We start from the raw sequence: 7,304 nt of genomic DNA on the forward strand, positions 1-7,304 counted from the left end.
TATTTTTTTTTCCCATTTCTCATGTGTTGGTTTCTTCATCTTCTGTCACTTTGTCTCATTTGACTTGACAGAAGCAAAATAAAGGGATATTTACTCCACAGAAGTTAACAAATGCCAAGTCAATAAATACTTCCGAAATAATAGATTAAAAACAAAAATCTGCTGCCTAGGCCCTAACATGCTTGAGACTGAGAAATTTCTTTAAGAAATTCCTTTATGCCATAAAGACTGCTTTCCCCAGCATCCCTGACCAATGGTCATTTAGCCTTTCATAATAGAAATGCATCCCCACCAAGAGAAGCCCATTTCATCATTAGACATTCCTGCTGGTCAGAAAATGTTTATGTTAAACTATAATTTAGCACTTTGTAGCTTTCCTACATTTGCTCTGTATCAGCCTATTAGAACAAAAGCTTGTCGTTAAGATTGCATAAGAGTTTTTAAATAAGGTCTATTTTACATGTCCCCTTTTACTTCTTTATTCCACTGTAACACTCCCCAGAAGACAGTTTCCAGGTTTTTCCAACAGAGTTTTCAGTCTTTTCTCCTGCATAGCATTTTCTCAATGTAAAGTTAAAAATATGGCACCAAGAAGCAGATGTAATATTTTAGGTGTGAACCATCTCAAATTTTAGACTTCTATTACTGCAATCTGACATAATTATATCTTTTATATAATTCAAGAATTATTCATTCAGCTAACGTTTACCAAGTACTTACTAAGTTCTGGGTTTTAGGCTGAGCCTTGGGAATTCAAAATCAAGAAAGTCTTACTCCTTGACTTCATGTAACTACACTATACTATTAGCTATGTGAAATAAATATATAATCAGTTAAAATTTCAGCTTTTTGAGTTTTTGTTTGTTTGTTTTTTTAGACGGAATATCCTTCTGTCACCCAGGCTGGAGTGCAGTGGCACAATCTTGGCTCACTGCAACCTTCACCCCTGGGTTCAAGGGATTCTCCTGCCTCAGCCTCCTGAGTAGCTGAGATTGCAGGCGTGTACCATCATGCCCAGCTAATTTTTGTATTTTTAGTAGAGATGTCATTTCGTCATGTTGGCCAGACTGGTCTCAAACTCCTGACCTCAGGTAATCCCCCTGCCTCAGCCTCCCAAAGTGCTGAGATTACAGGCGTGAGTCACTGCACCCAGCCTTGGTTCTTCTTTATTTGTATTTCTAGAAGCAGATCACTACCTCTGTCTACTGATAAGTAGAGAAACTTACCTCCAACACTGGTGACAGTCACGATGACTTTAATCAAGGATTACAAAGTAATCCTAATTACTTTTAAGAATGACAGTTTTTAGTTCTGCTTCCCCATACTTTATTTCATTGTTATCTCTTTAAACTTGTCTAAAAGTTAGGAAAAAAAGTTCTTTCACTTTCTTAAATTGTTTCTATAAAAATGAGATGCACTGAGTGAAGGACAAGAACCTATAGTGAGCCTTCCCTCTGTGTTCTTGTAAGTCATCATGTAACACACCTTGAGTACAATGTTTTAACCATATCAGAATTGATCAGTTCTATCATTCACCCTACATTTTATCGATGTATTTACAAATCATATCCAGTGCTTTATGATGTATATCAAGTGTTTTACTCAAGTTAAGATGTATTATATGCATATTTTCCTGATTTACCATATTAATAATATTATAAAAGGATGTAAAGTTTATTATGCTTAGTTCTCAGATAACTCATTTTGAAGCCTTTTGATGTCACAGTTCTCCAAAGTTCTTCTAAGTGCTCACAGTGTTTTTATTACTCCATTCTACAATTTTGCTGGGGATTGAGATTATGTTTTCAAGTCTGTTGTTCCCAAGACTCCTCTTCATCTTCTGGAAGTTTAACAGTTTGCTGTCTGTAGTGTCGTTTTTCCTCTTTTCCCAAAAGGTAACAAGAAAATTATAATTTTTTATTAGAACCAGAAGGTCACTAATACCAAACGAAGACGTGGGCTTGCAGCAAGAGCAGAAATGGCTGAGAGGAGGATGCTGCTACATCTTGCACTGCTGATATTTTCAAGTTTCCTTCAGTTATCATACAATTTCTTCAGATGAAAACGTAGTGGTAATCCGGTAACAGAAGCAGATATAATTGAAGTGTGTAATTCCTTCTCTGGTTGAAGGAAGCAAATAGAGCCCTTTTTCATACTTTAATATCCATATGAACCTCACTTGAGGATTTTGTTAAACTGCAGATCCCACATCAGCAGGTCTGTGGTATGACCCAACATTATACCTTTCTAACAAGTTCCTGGGTAATGCCCATGCTCTGACACATGGCCCATACTTTGTGTAGCAGGGCCTGGGACATCCTCATAGTGTCCCGAAGGATACCCAAATAATTATTCTTCATGTAGCTCTAGCATTTCTGCCTTTTTAAAAAATCTAACTCCGTATTATTATCTTCTTGTTCTGTAGACATAAATATGTTCTGCCCCAAAAATGTCTACGTCCTAACCCCTGAAACTTATGAATACGTTAGAGTACATGGCAAAAGGAAATTAACTTTCAACGGAATTAAGGTTGCTAACTAGCTGATCATGAAATAGCTAAATTATGCTGAATTATCCAGGTGGGTCGAATGTAATCACAAGAATACTTAAAAATGGAAGAGGGAATCAGAGTCACAGAGGGAAGTGACTCTTGAGGAATGGTCACAGAGAGAGAGTGCTGCTAGTTTCACAGATGGAGAATGGGGGCGAGGAGCTTCTCAAAGCTGGAAAAAGAAAGGATAAATACATCTTTTCCTAGGCCCTCCAAAAAAAAAAAAAAAAAAAAAAAAAAAAACGTCTTCTGATGTCTTCATTTTAGCACGGTGAGATTCATGTCAGATTTCTAACCTTCAGAACTGTAAGACAATACATTTGTGTTTTAAGCCGGTAAATGTGTGGTAATTTGTTATAGCAGCAGTAGAAAAATACGCTCTCCTTAACGTGTTTTTCAGTGAACAACTAAAGAGCCAACTCAAATAGTCTATATAAGATGACTTTCTCTCTAAAAAACAGAAAATATTTGGGTGAAGTTTTTGTCCTTCCCTGGGTTGCTACTTCATTTTCAAGCTCATTTGTATAGATTCTTAAAGGGATCTTATTTTATGTAGTCAGTGATTTGTATGTATGATGGTACAGTTACTTTATTGTACTAAGTCAGCATCTGGATTTTTTAAAGCGCTCAAAATTGTTTTGCTGGTTTCAGAACAAGATTTACTGCTCAAACTAATTGCCTGGAGTCTATAAGTGTGACCTTTTGCTGTTTTTATTGTTCAAAAATTACTGCTTTAAAAAAAGAATTAAAAACCCATAAACTGATTTTTGGTTAGAATTTTTCTCCTTGTGGTATTTAAAGAAAGCTTTGCCACATTTACCACCAAATAAGTTTCAATGTCAGAATAATAACCTTTCTATAAATTCTAAATTAGTTGGAATTTTGCTTGGAAGAAACCAGTACAAGTACTAAAATGGAAAGCATCAGGAATTTGACGGGACTCTTATATGAACAATTTTTAACCTCTCAGAGATTGGAGGGAGGGAGAAATGTCAATAAAATTAAAGCCGTCTGGGATTTCACGACTTTAAACAATTGAAGCTGTGTCATGCAACAGTTCAACCGAGGAAATTACCTTAAAATAAATGCAGACATTTGATGGCGTAGCAAGTAATGTAATCACTAATGTAATGTAAAAAAGAATATAAGTGAAATATTACATCACAAAACCTGTGGATGAGCTTCATATATTCAGATATAGTGGCTGCTTCTTTATGCATCATTCAATAACCTGTAGAAAGTTGCTTTCTGATGGCAGCAGGGCTAGTTCTCAATGTAAGATGTAGGACTACAAGACATATCACAGTGTCTTCCATCTCCCACTAGAAGTGAGGATTGGGGTAAGGGGTGGAGAGATCAGGATAAGAAGAGCATCAGGGAGACCTGAAAGGGAAAGAAGATCAGGGAAGGGCTCCAGCATAGCAATAAGGTAGAATAGATGGAGCATGAAGCACACATCAATCAGGATTCAAAGTTGCAAATAACAGATACCAAGCCTGATTTTAGAAAAAAGGGAATTCATTAAAAAGTTACATGGTTGCTCACAATTTTCTGAATTGGAAAACAGGTGGAAATGAGGGCAAAAATAAAACACGGCCAACCGACAAAACCCATCCAGAGAAGTCACCACTGCTTTCGCCATGAAACGCTGGAAGTCTTGGGTTGCTGTGCCATTGCTTCTGGCACTAGACATTGAAAGTCACAGCTGTCTTCAGAAACTCAATATTACTGCCACTTCTGCTGCCACTACTCAGCACCAAAATGGATTTTCTCCAGGGTCTGCTCCTTTGAATCGGTAGCTTTTTATTCAAAGTTGGAAAAAAACGTTTTTATCTAATTATTTAAAGAAAGTCATGTGCTCATATCCGTGATGAAAAGTACCTTGGGAAAACAAATACCAAGTATTTTCTGTCTCTATTATGCATGACAGGCTCTGTCTCTCACCAGGACGAACCACGTAGCCAATTCCAGGAATATAAGAAGGGGTTTCTGATGTTGTTCAGACCCTCAAAAAGGGCAAACATGCATTTCAAGCAACCTGAATTTAATGAAAGCGAGTGTATTATTCAGTTAGTGTTGATTTTATTCAAATAAGTCTCACATATTTTGACATAACAAAAGACAGAAAGCCTCCTTCTACTTTTCCACTAACTGCCTCTCAGAATCACGAGCTGCAGTTCAGGAAAATTACCTGATAACTCTGGAAATTATACCAATGTGTCAATCCCAGAGATGATGCAGGGTAAAAGATTAAATAAAATATAGTAGCAATGATGAACCTACTGAAAATCAGCCACCAACCCTATTTATATTTCCTTCTTTCAGGACAGTAAGCTAAAATTATATTAAATATATAGCTTTCTGGCAAGAAATAATAAAAAAGAGATAATTAATTAATTATAATACTATCTTAAGAACTCAGTTTTGATGTATTTTCCCTACTCGTTTAATAATAGTATATGAAAATATCTAACCAAAATAGAATCCTTACTATGTACTAAACATGTGCTAATTACTTACACAATTATTCTATCCTATCTTTATATACAACTTTATGAGGAGATGAAGTAACTGACTTGCTGCAGTAAGAGACTTGCCAGGTATTCCACAAAAATGGCATAGCTAAAGCCCCACTGCCAGTATGTCTTCACTTCAAGTTCCAACTTTGTCTAATTCGAAAGTCTAACTCTCATCAAAAAGTGTTGTAGTCAAGCGCTCATCAATGGTGGACTAGATAAAGAAAATGTGGTATATATGCATCATAGAATACTATGCAGCCACAAAAGAGAATGAAATCACGTCCTTTGCAGCAACATAGATGCAGCTGGAGTCCATTATCCTAAGTGAATTAATGCAAAAACAGAAAATGAAATGCTGCATGTTCTCACTTACAAGTGGGAGCTGAACAGTGGGTACACATGGACATAAAGACGGGAACAGTTGACACTGGGGATTCCAAAAGGGGGCAAGGATGGAGGGGAGTAAGGATTGAAAAACTACTTTTATTGGGTACTATGTTCACTATCTGGGTGATGGGCTTACAAGAAGCCCAAACCCCAGCATTACACGAATTACCCATGTAACAAACCTACACATAAACCCTGAATCTAAACAACAATAACAAAAAAGTTACTGTAGAGGAAGCTCAGCAAAGTATACCGCTCCTTTTTTGTTTTGTTCCTTATTTTTAAAATGAACTACATCAAAACTATAGCAACAAAACCTGAAATTATGACTGAAAGTATTTAAGCAGAGACCCCTCTAAGATGTGCAAGGCCCTGGGAAAATATTTTTGTACAACCCCTATCTACATTAATCATTCAACTTTTAAATATGCTACAAAATTCATGGGTCTCTGAAAAGATTAGTGACTTCTTGATAAAAATTTGAAGTAACAGGTACTTAGCTGTTTGTTGTCCAATAAGTTCTTAGGAAGATTCTTCATAATATCCAGGTGCCATCTCTTCCTGTTCAGGTCTCAGAACCAGCCTTGTGTATTCTTTATTGTCAAAATGTGCTAATTTTGTATTTCTCACTGAAAGACTATATTATCACAAGGCCATGGTTTTCAGAGCCCATTTGTATGAAAACAACACAGATCCTCTTGCTTCTGCAGCTTCCTTAATAACATTTACTTAATGGTAGCTAAATTATTACTCACAGATCCTCTTGCTTCTGCAGCTTCCTTAATAACATTTACTTAATCGTAGCTAAATTATTACTCACGATGCTCAATTATGCCTCATGCTGCTGTGGTTATTTTCTTCCAATAATTCTCTCAAAGGTAGCTAATATTTTTCTCAAAGAATGATGATGACCACAAATGCATCTTATCCAGAGTATGCAATAATTCTTTTTGAGGTCATGTGAAATTTATTGTTCAGAATTTTATAGTGTAAAAGTAGGACAACACATCTTATAACAATGTTGACCATACTCCTGCCTTCTACACGTCACCCCATCAGGGAGGATAGGCAAGAGACCCATGGGTAACACAAGAGGAATGGTTCCATTTATGCAAGGAATATGCATCCTTTTATTTCACATGGCTTAGGACCAGCTCAAGAGAGGCCCACTGACATTATATAGCAAGGGTCTCAAAATCTTTGAGAACTGCCTAATACAGAACAAGGAGCCTGAGAGGCAGTTGGGGTGGCCACACTGGTGTCATGGCAGGGATGGAGAGGCACACAGGATGCCTGCAATCCCACCCTGCACACAGGTGTCAAGCTGTACTATGTGCAACAAGAAGTTGTCTGGTTTTATAAATGTTTTGTTTATTGATGCCTCTCTGTATCATTATCCCTGACTTAAAATAGGTTTTCTAAAGAGAATTGTAAGTGTAAGGAGTTCTGGAAGTCACAAATTCTCTGCAAATACATCTCCAATCTTAGTGAATCTGCGTGCATTATTGTTACTGTTTTCAGTAGCTCTCTTGACCCCCAGTTTGTATATCCTGCTTCTCCTGTTAAATTATATTTAAAATGTAGCAACTGGCTAATATCATACAATGGTCAATATTATGATAAATGCCTGTATGATGCTGCCTCAGAGCAAATTATTGGTTAAACAAACAATTGGATCAAATACAAAAATCAGGAAACACAATCTACTAAGTATTTGCTGAGTAATCCTGGTCTGTGGCTGGACAAATATATATGCCAGCTGACATCTGTTTTAATCTATCCTCCTAGATATAAATTGGTAGTTTGACCCTATATTTTTGTCATTTTTTTTGTGCTGCTATTCACTG

The sequence above is a fragment of the Theropithecus gelada genome, chromosome 4 (genome assembly GCF_003255815.1).
Source record: "Theropithecus gelada isolate Dixy chromosome 4, Tgel_1.0, whole genome shotgun sequence".
In the NCBI taxonomy this organism is placed as follows: Eukaryota; Metazoa; Chordata; class Mammalia; order Primates; family Cercopithecidae; genus Theropithecus; species Theropithecus gelada.